Source organism: Brachycentrus maculatus, unplaced genomic scaffold, assembly GCF_059751285.1.
Source record: "Brachycentrus maculatus isolate JH-2025_06_01 unplaced genomic scaffold, ASM5975128v1 h1tg000226l, whole genome shotgun sequence".
NCBI classification, from domain to species: domain Eukaryota; kingdom Metazoa; phylum Arthropoda; class Insecta; order Trichoptera; family Brachycentridae; genus Brachycentrus; species Brachycentrus maculatus.
This window is the reverse complement of record NW_028280977.1, coordinates 890,114-912,695: the sequence shown is the minus strand read 5'-3', so window position 1 is coordinate 912,695 and position 22,582 is coordinate 890,114. Positions and strand designations below refer to the sequence as shown.

Genomic DNA, 22,582 nt, shown 5'->3' with positions numbered 1-22,582 from the left:
GTTTCTGCTTTTAAGTCAATTCAATAATTAATATCGTCGTAAAGGTATTTGCGTAAAATCAGTTTATGGAATTATTTAAATTGTATATTTTTTACAAAACTTTTAAATATACGAGTATTGTTCAATGTAGACAATATATGTATGTATAATATACGTACTTATGTTCACAAACTGATGAAAACTTATATTGGAAAAAAATTGAATTCAATGTGAAATTAAATCACGATTATCAATAAGTATAAAAAACATAACGAATACTAAGATGTTTTTTGTAAATATGTAATATTTATTTATACTTAAAAATTGGTACTGAAAATTTCCTAAATTTTTCTGAATATACGTGCTACATTATTTATTTATTTATTTGTGTAGCAACAACAAAATCTATTCAAATCAGAATGATAATGTTCGTTTGTTCAAAATTAAAAATCTACTAAAATTAAAAACCAATCGTTTTGAAATTTGGCACAACTTTGCATTCAGATAGGTGCGCGTTTTTACAGTCTAAGTATATATTTCATATTTTCTTTTCTATTTCAGCTGCCATAGCAACACGTGGCCAGGTGCAGCTAGTGCAAAATATAAATAAAAGAAAAATATCTTAATTATAATAATATAATAATAAAACCCTTATCCGCACCCAAATGGTGCATATCATATAAACGCAGTGTTATCTTGATCGTTTACACATGAAGGAAAGGTGATCAGCCCTCCGCTTCAGGTACCAGTCCAGGGTAATATTGAATAAATATGACAGTGAAAAAATCACTTATATTTATTTTCTGACCTCCAGAACGGTAGCCGAACGTGCTGACCATTACACTACGGAGGCGGACAATTATAATAACTATAAATATTTTTTTGATGTTTCTGTCTTCTACAATTAAGATATAACATAAAAGTATAATTTGCGCATACCAAGGAACTATTCGTAAATCGTGTGTTTGTAACGGTAGTATGTAAATCTGTCAAGCGAGACCCTAGGCAGCGGTGACCCACTGAGAATGATTGAAGTGATGTGACGCGGGTGTCCTTAAGGATAATTGTACCAGGAAAGGAGGTGATATCAATACGTCTTACGAATAAAGTCACTTCTGCTAACTCAATATTTTACAGGAGAGCATTTTAAAATTTCACAATCATAGAAAATAAGTGATTATTGAACATATCCAGTGATCCTGTTATAAGTTTGATCTTGTAACAAATAATTCATTTAATAAATGGATCTTACCTCTACACTCATCCAATTAAGATTATTATGTTTCTATATGATTTATATTTGAAGTTTGAATTTGATTTTCCATTTTATAATTAAAATTTAACTTCGTAAACATTTTATTATAACTTAATTATAATGTCTACCGGTTTTGAAGTAGATGGTGTTTAGGTATTAATCAGTCTTAAAAAAGAAGCGGTTAGCTTCGAAACCGGTACACATTATAATTAAGTAATAATGAAATATTTTTAGTGATTTATAAAACAAAATTTAGTTTTAATAATATTATTTTTCCTTTATAAATTATTTTTGAGCAGAGTTATTAATATTTTTTTTAATGAGTAGAGAGTCAAATCTCAATTTCATCCATCAGTTTTTTTTCCTCCATAGTTGATAGTACGCATGATCATTTATTATAAATGACTTATTTTGGTGTATTTGACAGATCGGACTTTATTTATTGGGCGTGTTGATGTGACGTCTGCTGTATGGGCGCCAAACACGACCGAAATCAGAGTAATTCATTCATAAAATTCGTATTCGTGAACTCGTATTTAATATTTCACCTCGTACTAGATATATGTATATATTTTTAATCACATAATATTTACTGAAAAAAGGTTTTTAAAATAATTGACCGCTTTCCCATTTACTATTTTACTAAATCTAATCTATAGATATTTTACACAGGATACTTTGGATTGGACATTAAGGAAGGAAATTGTTTCCGCTTAAACGAATTTCGTAGCGAATCTATTTTTTATTATTAGTTTGTACTTATTGCACACAAATGCATGTTTTTAAAAAAAATATTTTTATTATAAATACAAGAAATACAATCTTTCTTTTTCAATTAAAAATAAATAAAAAAGGTGTACAAAAATAGAATTGATTTTTAAAGAAATGTTCAAACTAAACTACCTACAAATAACCAACTAAATTTTACTTCGAGTCCACTTTTGAAGATATTCCCATTGTGATTCAATTGTCTTCTTTCTGTCTTTCAAAATGTTATTTTTATGCAAATGTCGAATCGTATTTTTTTTATTTTAATGAACTAGCGATGGAATGATTTTCCGAAACCGGTAGTCATGAATAAGTGTTTATAGAAGTATATTACGCAAAGATAACAATGGATGATAAAGAGAATGTTTTTTAACAAGATTAGTTACGAGCACTACAGATTTAAAAAAAAACAGTTAGTATTTTTACCTGTTGATGAGAATATCTAGTTCTCTAAACTAGCCTTGTTTATATTAGTTTTCTTTGATGTAGTTCTTTGATAAGTGTTTTATTTTTATAATAAACAAATATTACAATATGGCTTCATCTTTTCTGTAAGTTACAAGCTTCAGAGATATTTTTTTACTAAAAGTGATGTACCATGATGTAACGAAGGATGAAAGTAGACTGAATGCAGTTGAAATGCGATCTCTCAAAAGAATGTGCGACAAAACGATGTACGATAGATGTGCGAATAGTGAATTAAGGAAGGAATGCAAAGCTGAGATAAGCATTATCGATAAAATTAAGAAACGTGTGTTGAGATGGTTTGGACATGTAGAACGAATGAGTGAGGAAAGAACGGTAAAACCAATTTATGAGGCGAATGTTAGTGGGAAAAGAAGCAGAGGAAGACCGAGAAAAACATGGCACGATCAGGTATGCCAAATACTTGAAAGTGGTCAGGTTAGGAGTCGTAACAATCAGCGGGTATGTATGAGGAGATGCATGAACGTGGAAGAGGCGAAGAATGTTTGCAAGGACAGAGTGGTGTGGCGCTCTATTCTCTCTGCCTACCCTTGCGGAGAAGCGTCGTGATGGTTAGTTAGTTAGTAGTTAGTTAGATGTACCATAACGTTTATCCATCTTTCCAAAATGCCAATACATTGATGTATTAGAAACATGAATCACGCAGTTCAACAACATTCACGTTGGATGGGCATTAAAAACAAATCTTCGTCTCGCATTAAAACTTGGCGCATCTTATTCCCTCTCACGTATTTTATATACATACATAAAATTTCGCACATTCTTGTAACGAGAGTTTAATTCTACAAATATATATTTTTAATATCTAATTATAAAAATTAAATTGTTACATATTCCAATGATAACACCCGTAGAATTATTGTAACAATACAGAATCGAATAATAAAAAGTTAAATAAATATTGTTTCTTCAATTTCTGGAACCGATCATCTATATATGTAAGACTTTTAAGACACGAAAAAAAAAATTTTTAGAAAGCAATTTAAATATGTTTATGAAATGCTTGCTATTTGGTTCAAATTGATCAATCAGAACCTAAAATCTGGCGGTGTTAAAAGTCTGCGTAATCGGAGGGCATATATGACTAGATGTATGGATGTGAAGGAGGCGAGGAGTGTATGTCAGGATAGAATAGTGTGGCGTTCCATCCTCTCTGCCTACCCCTGGAAACGGCGTGATGGTAGTAGTAGTAGTAGTAGTTCAAAATGGAGTTAATTAAGAACAATTTCAAAAATAAGATAAAAAAGGCTTAACCAATTAAAAGTCATGTCATTGATATGGGAATATAAATATCTGATCATTCACAGGGCTTGAGATCTGTCAATAGTTGGTTTTTGTGATCACTTATATTTCTTTTTAAATTTTAATATTTCTTAAGTCATGATTCATTGAAATATCTCAATTTTTACTGTTGTATATTTTTAATATTCAACATCAAAGGTGAACGATAATTATTTAAAAATACAAAAGCATAAGTAAAGTATTTTAGCTGGACGAATGGTAAACTTGTGATAGTTGTTTATTGACTCCTAAATATTTCGTTAACAAACCATTTTTTTAAACAATAAATAAAAATCTAGGAAACACGATATAAATTTTAAAATCCCCCATACATATATCTTGTATTCTGTCGACACGATGTTTTAACATCGTTGGGATTTAAATCATGTCCTAATGTTTGTTTTAAGAAATAAGAAAAATCAAATATTTCTTCTCTCTGTTGATTGAACGTTTATGTTATTGTCAATATCAGTTTTAATTTATATAAAACATTGATTTATTTCTATTTTCCAAGTAAACAAAAATACATACCATACGTTGGTGTTGAAAAGAATAATTTCGGTTGTTTATGTTTTGGATTATAATATCCTCCAAGAAATAACTGCGAGTTTTTATTAATGTTTGTATATGTATAATAAAATAAAGTATTTTATTAAAATACCAGTAGTAAGATTTAATTGATAAATTGCATAATGACACTAGTATATGTATCGTGTGCGATGGTATGTTTAATTATCAGGTTAAGAAAATCATTTTAATTATGACGATTAAAAAATTGTCATTAAAGACCAAGCAATTATGTAAAGATATATAATTGTAACGAATTATTAATGCATTTGGATCAACCTACATTTCGGTTATGTTGTTTTTTTCTTCTTCTTCTTCTCGTGTCTACATCACATTTAGCTAAACTGTCAGCGCCTTATGTAGTAACAAACTCTTCCATTACCGTCTGTCATCACGAGCAGCCATCTAGTAAGCAATGCCAATGTATTATTCTGGGAAGAGAATATAGAAGTCCCTGCTATTTACAGAACCAACGATCTGCCGTTGGCTAGTTTAAATGACACTTTATGCATTGTGTAATGCTCACCGCTCTGCTCAATGTTTTGATATGAAGTTGAGTAGATGCTTGACCTCGATACTGGCGTCGCGGGTTCGATTTCCACCAATTGCAAAATGAATTCAAGAAATATTTTTCATATCTCCTCCGCTTTCCTCACTACCGACCTGCACGCGAGCATCTAAAACAGGGACATTGAGGTTTATTCTTTAAAAAAAACATCACCTTTATATTTGAAATTTTACAATGTATGTATTTGAAATTTACAAGCTATCTTTCATTCGTCTGGTAAAGTGCCTTATACGGATAATATTGTTAAATAAATAAAAACCTTTTTATTTTCAATGATATTCGATAGTTTTTTTTTATATACTTGGAAATTTTGAATTTAAGATTTTTTTCTTTAATAAACATTCAATTACAATTTTTTTTTTTGAAATACCTGTTATTATCACCAATATTTTAAATATTATATTATTATATATAAATATACATATATATATATATATATATATATATATATATATATATATATATATATATATATATATATATATATATATATATATATATATATATATATATATATATATATATATATATATATATATATATATATATATATATATATATATATATATATATATATATATATATATATATATATATATATATATATATATATATATATATATATATATATATATATATATATATATATATATATATATATATATATATATATATATATATATATATATATGTATATATATAGTCCCGGGTTCGATTCCCAAGGGGGGTAAAATAAATACAAGTGATTTTTTCACTGTCATATTTATTCAATATTACCCTGGACTGGTACCTGAAGCGGAGGGCTGATCACCTTTCCTTCATGTGTAAACGATCAAGATAACACTGCGTTTATATGACGCAGTGCCCTATGCACCATTGGGGTGCGGATAAGGGTTACTACTATATATATATATATATATATATATATATATATATATATATATATATATATATATATATATATATATATATATATATATATTTATATATTTATATATGTGTAGGTGAAACAAAGGAAGACAGATGAAAACGATATATTGTTTTTATTTACATACATGACTTGAGAGTGGATTGTCAGACGATCAAAATAAATTTGACGATGCAAAGAAGAACAAAAGAAAATCAAGAGTTAAAAAACGAAAACTGAAAAGGAAAGAAAAACGAAAACAAAAGGTTCAGTTTCTTTTATGCACTAACGACAACAAACGAGTTGGCGAAAACCCTAGACTCTTTGAATATCAAATGAAGTATTTTTTACAAAGCGCGTCATAGGCGTTCAAAATATGCATTGAATATTTTTGACGTACGATATGATATTTCTTTTAAACTTGTGTCCATAAACTGCAGATTTATAATACGATTCATATTTATAATATAATTAATATTTGAAGTACTAACTTTGTGATTTTGTATTTTATAATTAAATTTTAATTTTGTTTGAAAATCACTATAAATATTTAATTATAACTTAATTAAGCTAATCACTAGTCTTGATAAAGAAGCGGTTAGCTTCGAAACCGGTAGACATTGTAATTAAGTTTTAATAAAATATTTATAATGATTTTTAAACAAAGTTATATTTTAATTATATTATCATAATTATAAGTTTTTTGAACGTGTATCGAAAATACGAAATTCTTTCACCATTTACGTATCCGTATGATGAAGTGCGATACATTAATGAAAACAGGGATGGAAATGACTAATCACTTGTAAATTTAATTTTTTCAGTCATTCTTCTAATTGGTGCATAGGGCACTGCATCAAAACAACGCGGCGTTGACTCGATTGTTGGTTAAATGATGAAGTGCTGACCAGCCCTATGCTACCGTTTTTAATCATGAAGTGGGGTGTATTTGATGGAGTCAAATGAAAATATATCGTTTTACATTTTAAATTTGTTGCCGACGGATGTTAGAGGTCAAAATAAATTATGGAACAAAGGCAAAATAAAGGAATGGGTAAATGATCAAGAGTTGATTTTATGAAAATTGTAAATTCTTTACATTCTTAATTTTTTCTTTTTTTTTGTGTCTATATTAGGTTAAAATAGTTAAAAACAAAAAAAATGTATTTGAAAAGAACTCCACCGACAAGACACACAAGGTGGCTTGGTACCCACCAAGAAAAAGTTCTAAATATGTATAAATTGTGATTTCAATAAATGTATACAAATAAAATAAAAATAAAAAGTGAAGGACCATACAGTGAAGGATATTACTGCCACATAGGATTGAAAATAAAGGAGGAATAGTATGGATAATATGAGAGGAAAATAAAAATATTTGAAAAAGTGAAAGCTACTGTGAAGCTTGTGAAAGCTACTGTGGAGAAAACAAACGATTAATAATTTTCAAGAAACATTGACTAATTTTTTGGTGTGCTAATTTTTCACTCTTCAAAAATATTCTACTCATGCAATATTCACCATTCTATCCATGTCTGACAACCATACTACTCAAATATAGGAAGTTGACAACTTATTTCACATGTTAGTTCTCGGCACCATTTATGGTTGAGTTGAGTATATTTTTTTAGTAGAAACCTTCATAAACTGTATGCAATATTCTTCCCGAATTATTTTGCATACTAGGCGGTGCTTTAAAATATGATAAAAAAATTATCAGCCTTTGTTTTGCCATTAATCAAAATATTTCGAGTGTGTTCAAATATTTGAATACAAATATAGATTTGTCAACATGGGTGTTATTTTACCATATATTGATATATCAACATACGAGTAGATGAAATAATAAGTGAAAACTTTAGTATTTACAGGACTAACGATCAATATGCTAGTTTAAGTGATCACTGTATACACTGTAACATTCACCATTCTACCCATGATTGACAATATAAAATTAAATTAAATAACAACTTTATAAGTATATAATTTATTCCATATAAATTTTATTTGACCAGCGATTGAGTTTCGTCGTTACCGACATCATCAGACTGGTGATGCCCGATCGCTGGTCAAATAAAATACATGTCGAAAAATTATTTATAATTTTATTCTATAAAACATGTCGAAAAATTATTTATAATTTTATTCTATAAAATGCAGTTCTATCAAGAAACGTCAGTACAAAACTTATATAATAATATATAATAATAATAAAACCCTTACCGCACCCCAATGGTGCATAGGGCACTGCTTCATATAAACGCAGTGTTATCTCGATCGATTACACATGAAGGAAAGGTGATCAGCCCTCCACTTCAGGTACCAGTCCAGTGTAATATTGAATAAATATTAGAGTGAAAAAATCACTTTTATTTATTAAACCCCCCTGGGAATCGAACCCGGGACCTCCAGAACGGTAGGCGAGCATGCTGACCATTACACTACTGAGGCGGACAAAATATAATATAAATATAATATAAAATAATTTTTGAGTTGACGAACCCAGATTTGCGAACAAAGATTAAAACACACTCATCGTGTTATTATAGTCGTTAAGGGGATATGGTACCTTGCAATAATTAACCTCATTGCCGCGTTATTAGCTTTTGTCATATTCGGTTCTCGCAAGACGCGCGGTCATTGAGCGTCCGATTTTCCGGGTGTTGGCGACGCGTAAAGCCCAGATGTGCCGGCGCTCTGGCGCACCGCGTACCGCGATAGACGTAAATAGTGGACCGCGGCGTTCTGCGGCCGTCAGTATAGATGAAGCTCCCGCGCGAGATCCTGTAGTGCCCGACGTCACTCTCGAACCACTATCAGCTCGCGAACTTACCGGAAACCTTAATTAAACAATCAAAAATTCTGAATATTAATTGTCCTGATAGCAAAAATAATCTTGTTAATTAGTACATTACAATAGTTCATTCGAATTTCAGTGATAAGACTTTTGCGTTTAAATTTTCTGATGTTTTATTGCAACCGCGCACAAATTCAGATATTTGTGTCATGTTTTTTAGATTTTAAAATAACTTTATGATATAAAGTAAACGTAAATATATTGCGCTGCTAACAGCATATGTACGTGTTGTATTGAATTTGTGGTGTGGATTTTGTAATATCGGTGTTGGACTTTTTATATTTTGAATGTAAACGCATAAAATAGAACCAAAATATTTGTTTACTCGCTTCAAGCGATGGCTGAAAATAGGTTTCCATTTGTATTGTGACAGAAAGTTTTCGGAGCTTTATTCGTGTAGTGATAAATACAGGAACAATAAACTTCAGCGAAGTATAGTTCTGAACAAAAATATCTAGTTTCAGCCAAGGTAAGTAAATACATGCTTAAATTATTGTTAACAACATTGTGAGTGTGTCCAAATCTACTCGTGCATATGTATAAAGTCTACGTTGTAATCCTCTTAGGAGAATTTTTATTTATATTTGATTGATTCAGCACAAATGAAGAAGTATATTATGATGAGAATATAGAAGTCAGGGCATTTGTAGAGCTTTTTATGTGTATGTGAAATAATTTGTAAAACAATCTCACGTGCATTAAGAAAGATTTTAGCTAACTTATCAATTTCAAACAGTTCTTACCTATTTAATTATACAACCACTATGAATATAGTTTTTTCCACTTTTATTTCTTCACCAGTCTGATGATTTTGGTAGCTTCGATACCCATTAACTAGTCAAATAAGATAAACGTGGTAAAGTTATTTGGTTTTTGCTTTATTATATACAATGCAGTTTCACCAAGAAATGTTAGCAAAAAAAAACTTTGAGTTTTTGTTGTCACATATGTATGATTTTTTTTCAAAATTTTATAACAATTACGGATAAATAGGTAAATGTATAATGTAAACCCTTAAACCAGCAGATAATAAGTCGTAAGCCCTGTTATTATCATTTTAACAAATTTCTTGTTTGTGCTGAATTATCAAATAAATAGAAACAATAGTGTGGTTGTAATAGTGAGTAGAATTGATCAATATTACACGTGTGTAAAGTGATCACTTAAACCAGGCTATGACGGTCGTCAGCCCCGTAAATGCCCAGACTTCCATATTCTTCTTCATCTTTGATGAGATGTTAAAAAATAATATGAAAAATAATAACTCCTTTGTTATAGAGTAATAACTATAAGTCATTGGAATGTTATATTCGATAAGTAAAATAATAAAAACAATAAATTATATTCCTGCATATTGTAAATTCCCTACGAATGCTTTCATATATAAAAGTACAATAAGTTATAACGTTTCCAGTTATAAGTTAACGACCATGAAGGTTGTGAAATCACTACAGCAGTGATATTTGGTGTTACTCGATACAGATTGATACTTTTCAGTGATAACTCCAATGCGATTGCATCACTAGCATCCATTGCATTGGGAGAATTGTGTTGAGTATCGGATTTAATACGCACGCGGTACATTATTATAGTATTTGCTAACGGAAGCACAAATCCGCTAAAGGACACTGGCCGTGTTTCGGTTCATCGCCGAGGGAACATAAACCAACGCCGCCGAGACTGCAATCTAAAGGGATTATCACGGTATTCAAACCTTTGTGCGTGTTTACAAAACTTGGTACTACTTGAAAAACTGCGTTGTGTAGGCAAGACCTATTGCGTGATTTTTCTCGTGGAACTCCATGCAACTATCAAATGGCATTCTAACTCTTTCAGCAATAGTGAGAAATTTCTATAATACAGTTTTTTTATAATACCTTGCTTTTTGCCATGAAATTAATTTTGAGTAAGAAATCAACGCACTTACTTTATTTTATTATTATTAGAAACCTTAAAAGATACATATTTGTTTGTTCATCTTTATACAAAACCTACCAAACCTTGATGTAACGTGTGCAAATGTCTTGTGTTCATATGGCATATACATGATTTAAAATTCAGTATTTAAAATAATATATATTTATAAGAACGTAACGTAAACGATTGAAAGAAATAATAGTAAACTAAAATTTAAATTAAGTGAATTTAAAGATACTAACATATTTACATATACACTGGCTGTACATCGGGATTGTATCCAATATGCGAAATTTCGTAAATTGATTTACATGGACTCAGTTTACGCATACAAAACTGCCTCTCCACTGTGCAGTAAAATAATGTATTTAAAAAAATTAATAATTTAAATGAAATTTGAATAAGTACACACATATATTGTCGGTAGATTTTTTTAATGAAAACTGTAGCATATGTTATTATATAATAGAAACAGTGAATATTGGGCAGTTGATAAGCAAATATTAATAAGATTTTTCATAGTGATTTTTATCTGATAAAAAGTTCGTCCTTTTAATTATGAAACAAGAAATTGTATTTTGAAAACATTTACACCACAATTTACATAAGTCGTGTCTGATATGGGAACGTGTTTATAAATTGAAAAAGAAACTGCTAATCCGAATTATAATATTCTTGATTGATTGAGAATCGCCAATAAAAAAAATCATTCGGACATCTTTCTGAGAAAAATTAATGAATTTAATAGTTCGTAATCCAATAAACGAATTTAGACAGGTTTACTTCCTCTCTGAATTTAAAAGTATGATTTTAAATTTTTTAAATTTAATTTTTATTATATGATCGTTTTAAAGTAATAGGTGTATGCATATGAAAAGGCTGTTTGCTGATAGATGGCATTACCTTTTTTATTTGCACGTACTTGAAGTTGGCAACGCATTTCATAATGATCTTTTATATCTAGTTAGAAATCCACATCTATCCCTATATAATTAGAAATTTTCAAACACTTTCTATAATTTTTTTTTTTTTTTTAAGTATAAATACTAATTGTCATTTAAGAAGAATATTTTAGAATTTCTCTATTACCTTTTTTCTTTTGAAGAAAATGTTTTTCCCTTGTCAAAAATTATAATTTTTAATTAATAGCCACATATTTGTATGCACTTACTTGATTTTATTATTTTGTTACACAAATCCTTAAGCCAGTCACTTTGATGGCAAACAAGTAGCGCTCCGCGATTGCAACAATTTGACGTGTCCACGGGTTCGAGCTTACAACGGTCCGCTCCGGCGGTGAACTCACGGCGAACACATATAGCTGAGCGCATCATAAAGGTGGGGACTGATCGGAGCATTTCATCGTAACGTAACGTCGTTCGCGGCGAGCATCCGACTTCGGATGGAGCAACCAGACTATACGAATGCTCGCATCGTAACGTGTTACGTTACGACGAAACGACTCCGGTCAGTCCCCACCGTTAGGACGCTTGTCCACTACCTGGAATTACACGGAATTTTTCCCGTCCGGCACGTCAGTAAGCGTTTTATAACGATGATTGGCTTGGATTGGCTGTGCTTTTGTCCATATTTCTTCGGATCGGTGCTCTTGATGGGTACGTGAACACGTTGCGCGTAAATTCGATCACGCTAAACTGTCGTTTTCATTTTTCGAAACCGGACTGCCTGACGGTGAAATCCCGTGTAGTGGACAAACGCCCTTAAGCTTTCCTGAAATAACGTGGAATTGAAATATTTAAATCTGTATAAAAATATTTATTTTGAATGTATAAAAACATCGTGTATGTGTGGGTGTGTACTATTAAACAGTTTGCTGGGAATAACGGAATAAACAAAAATATTTTACTTGTAATTTAACATACTTTCAGGTTTTAAAAAATATGAAATCACATTATAAATTGTGAACAAGTGAACAAATTCTTTAAAAAAATTAATTTGTACTCTTTGGATACTGAATTTTCAAATAAGTTCTTAAACAATATTCATTTAACCGTTATCCACACCAAATAATGCATAGGGCACTGTATTGCATCGATGCAGAACACTGCGTAGTAACTTGTTACAGCATTGATCGTTAATTACTTAGTATTGCGCTTCACTACCATGCTGGAAGACCTGATTAAACAATATTCAGCAAAACAAAATATATGTTGGGGATTTTTAAAATCATTTTTCATTTTGTGGTTTTTCTAGTATGAATGTGAACATGTATGTAGGTACTCAGTTAACAGAATAGTATGTATGTAGTCACCACTCACCACCATACTGAATATGGAATAGATACCTACATCTTTGATTGAAAATATTTTCATCCCAACGATCATTCTGAATATGTTTCAATGATTTTTCTAACTAACTAACTAACCATCACGCCGGTTCCCCGCAGGGGTAGGCAGAGAGAATAGAACGCCACACCACTCTGTCTTTGCAAACATTCTTCGCCTCTTCCACGTTCATGCATCTCCTCATACATACCCGCCGATTGTTTCGACTCCTAACCTGACCGCTTTCAAGTATATGGCATACCTGATTGTGCCAAATTTTTCTCGGTCTTTCTCTACTCTTTCTTCCAAATACATTTGCCTCGTAAATTTGTTTTACCGTTCTTTCCTCACTCATTCGTTCTACATGCCCAAACCATCTCAACACATCTTTCTTAACTTTATCGGTAATGATTGTCTCAGCTTTGCATTTCTTCCTTATTTCACTATTCGAACATCTATCGTACATCGTTTTGGTGCACATTCTTCTGAGAGATCGCATTTCGACTGTATTCAATGATTTTTCTTTAGGCAAGGAACCGCCCATCTTGCTTGAGATTGTTCAAAATTAATGTTCAAAGATTGTTATGTTCCCACTTGCAATGCTCATTAGAGCATCGTGACGTGTCTTTTATTACATGATTATTTCCGTGTCTTAACTTGGTAGCCCTTTGCCATCTCTTGTTTCGTGATGGGCGAACGAAATGGGACTTAAACGGAATTGAAGCGTCGCGTCAGCAGTATCGATAGTGTTAGCAGCTAGTAAAGGGGTCCCCTCAATGCTTCATACATCCTGCTGGCTTATTCTGACCACGCGTTTTTTCATAAGCCCCCATGTTAAAATATTCACTGTATTAAAATCTTTAATAGAAAATTAACTTTTTAATTTTTTTACAAAATTGCTAATAATATTAGTATATAACCACTCACCGGTGAGTGAGTTATATACTAATATAATTAACATTTTTGTAAAAAAATAAATAAGTAAAAATGACTAACCACAAAGTAAATGCTTTAAATATTAATAATATTGAGAATAAAAAATTAACAATTGTAATTGGTGCAAATTTTATTGCATATAATAAATTCAGATATAACAAAATCTTTTTTTAGAAACAATAACTTTTAAAAAGAAAACAAAGCTTCTGCGCTGCAACGCTTGACGCAAAAATTCATGAAAGCACACATAATTATTCTAGTTATTCTCATCAGAAAATAAATTAATGAAAAAATAACAAGAAAACCGATACTTCAACCTTTTGTTTGTGATTAAAAAAGAGAGATTTGAAGGAATGAATTCTGTAAATTTAAAATTGATAAATCGTAGACGTCATAAGGAGTAAGAGTAAAATACGCTTCTACCATATGTACTATAAACTCTTCTTTTACTGTGTAGTTTTCGTTTAGAAATTAATTTCAATGTAATAATGTTTTCATTAATTTAATTAGCAGTGGTACCAATTTCCAAAAAAATGTTTTAAATTGAATTTTTAAATGAAAACACTGATTTTTCGGAGTTTTATAAATATGCGTACAAAAAAATCCCCTATATATGTAGAGTGTGTGAAATTGGATATTCTTCTAGAGAAATCATTCTTTACACTATATTTTTTTCGGATAGATTTGGGTATTTTCATGAATTTTCAAAACGTCCATTAATCCCATCCCATTAATTTTTTTTATAATTACACAAAAATGTTATCATTTAATGAAAAACGTTGAAGAATACGTGTCCTAAAAGCAAGAATCCAAACTATTACACCAAATAGGTATGCATTAAGAAAAAAAGAAGATTAAATTCTCGAAATAAATTTAAAATATAACATGATCTTCCTAATCATAAAATTTCAGTAAATTTTGAAAAACGTACTCATCAAATAAAATTCATATTTGATATGCCTTTCAAGGGGAGTAATTTTTTTTTTTAGTTTTTGTTTTGCTAATACAAGTAACGAAAACCTGACTCATCTAAGCTATCTACAATAATATATAATATACGTATGTGTACATAATATGAATGCATGTATGTGAAGAAACACGATTGAAAACTATTTATTCGTGTATTTTGCAATGAAATATTTTGAGACTAGAGCAATAATTAATGAATTTAATGTAAAAATTCTTCTAACTATATGCATAAATGTTACTTACATGATAAACGTTGCTCAGAGTATTTTATTATTTTAATGAAGGCACAAAGAAAATAATTATACGTAATTATAAATTAACTCTTGCAAATGGCGTGAAAACCCACGGAAAACCGCTGATTCATATTATATGAAAAACCAGGGTTAGTGGTCCAGTGGTTAGTGTCGTGGACTCTCGAGTCAGAGTTTCTGGGTTCGAACCCACTCTACCCCAATTTGGTACCTATTTCTAATAATGAGCTGCTTTGGCTCACAGAAATAGTATGAAATTGAAATATGTTTGTAAATAATAAAACACAAATATTTCACTTTAAAAAAAAACTTGATTTTAATTTTCAAATACGAGCCGCTAATCTAACCTTAAAAATGAAATATTTGTGTTTATATTTACTTTAGATAACTTTTTCAGGTGTGTAAATTAACAATATAAATAGAGGACTAAGATTTACTGAGATATCTACTTTGTCTTTAGAAAAAAAACACATTTTTGGTTAGTAACAACCGTTGAAATATTTTGAGATAAACATATGGTAATAATTAAAACAACCATAAAAATGATTTTGAATAATTTATATAGTGCTATTAGCTTCGCTATGATAAAATTGGGGATGCGAAAATTATAGAAATAATTTAGCAAACAAATGCGTTTATACATACTTATAAGCGCAAAAAGCATTATTTTTTTTATTGAGAACTAATCTTTGTAGGTTTTTTGTGTACAACAAGAGTTTTTTTTAATTTAATTTATTGAATAATTGTATTTTATGCAAACTGCCACTCTTATTTGACTTGTTCATTTATTATTATTAAATCCAGGATGTTCGAGAGTATAAACTCTCGTTCTCTCCATTTCTCATCCTGGTCTCGATCTCCGGCCATGTTTCGATCTTCCTTGGTCCTGGTCTTATTGAACTTTGACCTCGTATCTTTATAATTTGTGCTAAAAATTTTAATACAATTTTTTAGGATTTTCTCCATCTCTTCTAGCAACACATTCAAAGTACGAAGACATAATTTACCAACATTTTGTGGACAGCTTCTCTTTAATATGCAGAAGAATTAAGACACAAGTTCATACGAATCATGCAAGCCCAAAACGCAACTCAAAATATTCCTATATTTCCTTATCAGAATTCAAAATTCTACCCATAAAGGATCTATAGAGAATGCAAGAGATATAAATATTTGGATATTAAATTTCCGTGACAAGAAATGGTTCAAATTGTAAGGATTATTCTTATGACCCCGTCTTCGCAACCTCCATTATTGTATTGAAAGATCTCAAGCAAATAAAATCGCTGCTTCTTCTACTGTTGGTCGATGAGTACACATATATTATATTATGAAAATGGTATAATTCAATAAATTTAAACAACGCAGAGGGGTTTTAATGACGATTCATCAGAATAAGATCGTAGAAGTGTTCCCCACTTCTTTCTTCACACCTTACCGCTACTTTACTCATTCCAATTGAGTCCATATATTCCTAGAACAAATTCTATAATTATTAGCATGTTAACACGGGAACTGTGAACTTTAAGGGCACATTTTTTTCGTAGAATCAATTTTTTATGACGTAGTAGTGTATAAAAAAATGGTATACCAAATGGAAACATTCGTCTAACTACATTTTTGTTTCATTATTCTGGTACACAACTTAACATAACGAAAATTAACTTGAGTTTTCATTACTTTAATCACTATACTAGAATATGTTTACAATAAATGAATAATACAAAGCAGATTTTCCCACTGAAATATTTTTCTAACCCTTATTTCCAGACAATGTCGTAAGGCACTGTAACGTATCTATGTTGTATTGTTTTGATCGTTAATTATATGAACGAAATCTGATCAGTCTAATATTTCTGGGACCATTCAAGGTTTACATTTAATAAATATAATACTGAAAATTTGATCATTTTTATTTTAAACACCTGAGAATACACATTAATAAATAACAGCTTAATAATAAATAAGCAAATGAATATATCACTCACTCCTTTCAATAACGTCATATATCAAAAAACGTGATTTTTCAGATCGTTTTAAAAGTTTAAGAATATAATAAATTGTGTGAAAAAAAAATTCAAGCCACTTATTGAACTTTTCACTATGCAATAGATTTTTAGGTAAAACCTGAATGTTTTTTCTATATTTGAATAATATTTAGGATATTTAAAAAAATAATTAAACAACACCTTTTCTTCAAAATGCAAAACACAAAATTTTCTGCCCTGTAGCGGGTAAATATTATGTTAAAAACATGCTGCTTTTGCTGAGATATATGTAGTACATTTTATAGACATTCCGAAAACATGAACTGAAAATTGACGATTTTTGATATATGACGTTGTTGAAAGGAGTGAGCGATGTGTGATCTATCACTCTAATATTTACTTAATTTTACCCTGGACTGGTACCCGAAGCGCGGGGTCGATCACTCTTCCTTCACGTATTTGACTATTAAGATATCAATACTTTTATGGGATGCAGTGCTCTATGCGCCATTGGGTGTGGATAAGGGTAAGAAAAAGGAAACGTATCCCGGGACCTCTGAGATAGTACATTGTTTAACTTACCAACCATCATACTAGAGAGGCAGACAAAATCATACATCAAAATACGAAATAATCTCTGTGTAAAGAGATCAAATTAAATAATTTAAATAATTTGTACAATAATGTGTATTATTATACAAATTACAATTTCCTTGCAAAATATTACAGCACCTTTTTTTATAAAGTTAGTAAAAAACAGCAAAAAAGATGTCATAAGTTCAAATCAAGTACCAGCTGGGTACCAGCAAATCTAATTGTACGGAAATTTTTTTCAAATCTTCGAAGGCCCTGAGATGGCAATACGTTAGTAATGATAATTGCAATTGGTGTTTTAATGAAACAATTGCAGCGATAAGCTCGTAAAAAAATACGTGGAAAAAACGGTGTTCTTGAATTAGTAGGTACGACAAAATATAAAAAGGTAACTGATCTGTTTGACATTTATGTGAAAATCTTGTAGTCTAAAGAACCTAAAATTTTCAAGTTCACGGACAGCAAAAAAATATTTCTACATAGCTAAAATTCAGTATTTTATCAAACGAATACAATTATCCGATCTGATCCATGAACTTTTAAAAATTTCATTAATTGATTCGGCATTCACTTTGTGGTAAAATCTATCCATTTTAATTTAAGTTTTACAGGGTAATTACCGCTATTTGTTAATATCCATTATGATACGTATTTTGATGCATTCCACATAATTTTCAATACATTTTAGATTTTGTTAAATAGTGGTATTTACCATGTAAAATTTAAATGGAAAACTTTTCAGGATTTCGAAATACTGACTTAAAATGAAAATGAATCATTTCTACAATGCAACTACATATTATTCATTTTATTTCAAAAATAGTCAAAAGATTTTATTTTCCAACTATCTGTACCCAGCCAGGCGATACTGTGTCTCAGACAGTTTAAATGGAATAGAAAAAATAAGCGATAGCACACATTTCTAATATACTTAATATTAAAAGGATTGTGAATATACAATGTGTTCCTGTTAGGTTCAATAGATGCCGCTGCCTTTGCAGTCAAAAATCGGATAAAAATATGTTTTACCTGTCACACTCAAAGGTGTGTTAAATTTTTTAAGAAATTAGTGAATAACTTTAGAAGATGTAAGACTTTGAAAAAACATATATTTTCATTTATATTCATGTAGATAAAGTGAGAATATTTTATTATTTTTGTGTCATATGTTAGACTGTCGTCAAACAGTTTGGGGTTATTTTTTAAATGCGTGATATGTTTGTAGACAGATATATAAAATAATGTTGGGGAATATCGAGTTTGAGACATTGAATTTAAAAAAAAACTTTAAAGAATTCGTGGTAAAAAATAGAGACGCTTTTGTTTTTTACACTGAGATTCAATGCATTTTTTTCATTGGCTGTTAACACAATCGTATGCGTCAAAAACTAAAACACTTGTAAGCTTGATTAATATAACATTGATTAGACACGTTTCAAAAACTCTAAACAATGAATTCCTGGTACGCAATAATAAATAATACGCCAACAGTCATGCAAGCATTTAGAAACAATATTGTCGATGCTTTTTTTCATTATCTAGACATGTCTTTTGTCTATGGTATCACATTAATCCGTGTCACCGCTTTCCGGTGTCCTTATAATATATTTATAAATGCAATAATTACAATTAAATTTAATACTTGCATCGACACCGATTTGCTGTGCACTTGTAACCTTGATAATGTCATTGGATTCTGCATATTTGCAATCAATATTCATGCAACAATTATTTTATTACTTTTAGGAAATTGTGAAATATGGTATGTGATATTAAAATACGAAAATTCCTTTTGAAATAGCTGGAACGCTTTATTCATAAAATTAAAATATAAAATATAAATAATTGGCATTGATTGGAGGATTGAAAAAATGTTTTATTGACCTTTATTTCAATGGTTATGAAATATGTTATCATATGAAATAAAAAAAAATGTTTTAATGTAAATATATGTAAACATATATATATATACATATATATATATATATATATATAAATATATTTATATATATATATATATATATATATATATATATATATATATATATATATATATATATATATATATATATATATATATATATATATATATATATATATATATCTTAATACTACTTCAGCTATTTCAGTAATATATTATATTATCGATTTGAAAATTATAAAACAATTCAATATTTCCATGTTTGATGTGTTTATAAACAGGTGCTCATATTGAAGTTAAATTAGCACAACGTGAATATTATTTTTTACAGAATTAATATAATAATCTATCAAGAAAACATGCATCATATTACATATGTATGTTCAACGTCCGAGCGAACTTTAACCTAAAGAAAGTTTTGAATGTACGATATTGACGAAAACAGTATTGAAAGCAGCAGCATACACGTGATAGAAGTAAAACTTCTCAACAACAACGAAAATAATACATTATATGTCATATACAGAGAGGAGCATTTCAAAAGATCACAAAACAAAATATCTGCAAATAAATTTGTTTATACAATGTTTATACTGTCACTTATTGGTGCTATAATTGGCAATACTGATATAAATTATGTGTGACAACTAAAATAAGAGATATATGTCCGCGATTCAATATTTTCGAGATACTGAAATATTGTATCTATTGTAGTTTCGGATTTTATTATTGATTTGTTAGGTTTGTCAACACAAAATGATAAATACTAAAACAACGCGTGGTACCTCAGATGTTCATAAATGGCATCTGATGTCTACATCAACAACACCATCTTATTGTGTCACTTTGTACCCTTAATAATATTTTTTTTTTAATAATCCCTTACCGCACCCCAATGGTGCATAGGGCACTGCTTCATATAAACGCAGTGTTATCTCGATCGATTACACGTGAAGGAAAGGTGATCAGCCCTCCACTTCAGGTACCAGTCCAATGTAATATGAATAAATATTAGAATGAAAAAATCACTTATATTTATTAAACCCCCCTGGAAATTGAACCCGGGACCTCCAGATCGGTAGGCGAGCATGCTGACCATTACAATACGGAGGCGGACAAAACCCTTATGTATACGTAAACTGACCCTTGTACCCTTATGTATACGTAAACTGACCGTTCATTTTTGGAATTTAAAAGACTTCCTGTTATTGATTAAGATAATCCGAGCTTAAACGAAATTTAGTTATTTAAATTACATTTTGCTCACCTGAAACAATCTTGGCAATGTTGGTTGTTATTTCAAATATGTTTCGAGTACAAAATACATACTTACGTTCATATTTTTTTCTTGATGGAACCAATTTAATCATCTGAATACCCGAAGATTTTTTAGATACAAAGAAACTTTAATTATGTAGAATTATAATTAAAAATGAAGGAATTTTTACGACAATTCTAAATTGTTGGTAATTGTTCAATTTGAAGGGAATAAAAACGTTGCAGTATAAAGTGAATAAGGAATAAAAAATTATATAATTTATAGAATAAAAAATTATGTAATTTTTTTTCAAGAGGAAATATTTTGATCGGTAATCGATCCCGCAACCTCGAAAATTCTAGCCAAGGGCGTTAAATTACTCCCCTTGCTTATATCCGTATTCTTAAATCCTGTTAATAATTGACCATGTCACAATAGTTTATGCGAACACAAGAAACTATGCTAATAATAACCTGTTTATTTATACACATACTGTAAGCATTTTTAAAAATTAACTCCATTATTTGTATACTTGCACTGTGCTTTCGTTCGTCCAAGAATTTTCAATTTTGCTTCCGTAACCTAACTTAACTTTACCTAACAACTACCACGCTAAACCCAGACCACTTTCAAGTATTTGAAATATTTGATCATGCCATGTTTTTATCGGTCTTCCTCTGCTTCTATTACCAACTATATTCACCTCATAAGTTTTACTGATTTAATTCAAATTTAAAATAAATTACTAGTACATATATCCAATCCAATGTAAAAGTTCAAATCATTTACATAAAACTACAACATTTTGAGTGTGTCCAAATACTTGATTAATAATCTGAAGTATCTCCAATTATAGGAGTTATTTTATTAATATTTTGCCATCTCATCATAGATAAAGAAAATTACGGAAGTCTGGGCATTTACGGGGCTGACGATCGTCATAGGCTAGTTTAAGTGATCACTTTACTCACGTGTATAATGGGTAGAATTGGTAAATGTTACACGTGTGTAAAGTGATCACTTTAACTAGCCTATGACGGTTGTCAGCCCCGTAAATGCCCAGACTTCCATATTCGTCTTCATCTTTGATGAAATGTCAAAAAATAATACATAAAACTAAGTTTCATAATTCGTCACTACATTTTTATATCGTTTCTTTGAAGTTCACTGTACCTCTGTCTCCGTGCGAGTATTTAAATACCGGACACAGAAAATTACGTTTTTCGAAGCACGTTTTTCTATACAAACACATTGGCGTAGTATTTTTACTTAGTATCGTAAATATACCTCGTAGCTACGTGCTAAGCGGTTCGCCTATTGAGAGTAAATTTGAATCATTCGTATATGACAACACGCGTACGTTTGGACGCTGGCCACACGTCTTACGAAATGCCAGACATCCGCAAAAAGGTGATGATCAAAGCCTCCCCATTAATCTTTGTTTCCACTTATACAAAGGTTTTTTGCTGAAGTGTTTCGCGAGTCAAATGACAATAAATGAAAATGTGTGGCGAAGCTTACGTGTCGGTCAATTGATTTTCCTTTGTACGTTAAATTTAATATACGTATACTATAATGCACAACACAACGTACATATCGCTCACTCCTATCAACAACGTCAAATATAAGAAAAACTTGATTTCTCAGGAGATCGTATTTCAAGTTTAAAAATATAATAAAATATATTTAAAAAAATATCAAGCTACTTATTGAACTTTTTACTGTGCAACAGATATTTTTTAGGTAAAACCTGAATGTTTTTTTCTCCATTTGAAAAATATTTAGCATATTTAAA

At 30.0% G+C, this 22,582-nt stretch overlaps 1 protein-coding gene across 2 annotated transcripts in view; it reads left to right on the top strand.

The window, feature by feature from the left end:
• Window positions 1–22,582, top strand: part of LOC148306786 (organic cation transporter protein-like) — a 69,636-nt gene that overhangs the window by 30,138 nt on the left and 16,916 nt on the right. Inside the window, exon 1 of one of the 2 annotated variants that reach the window (XM_088264384.1) lies at window positions 8,541–9,137. The exons of the other annotated variant lie outside the window; for it this stretch is intronic. The gene's annotated coding sequence lies outside the window, so the exon portion shown is untranslated. Of the gene's footprint in view, window positions 1–8,540; window positions 9,138–22,582 lie in introns of those variants that run through there. 2 annotated transcript variants of the gene reach the window in all.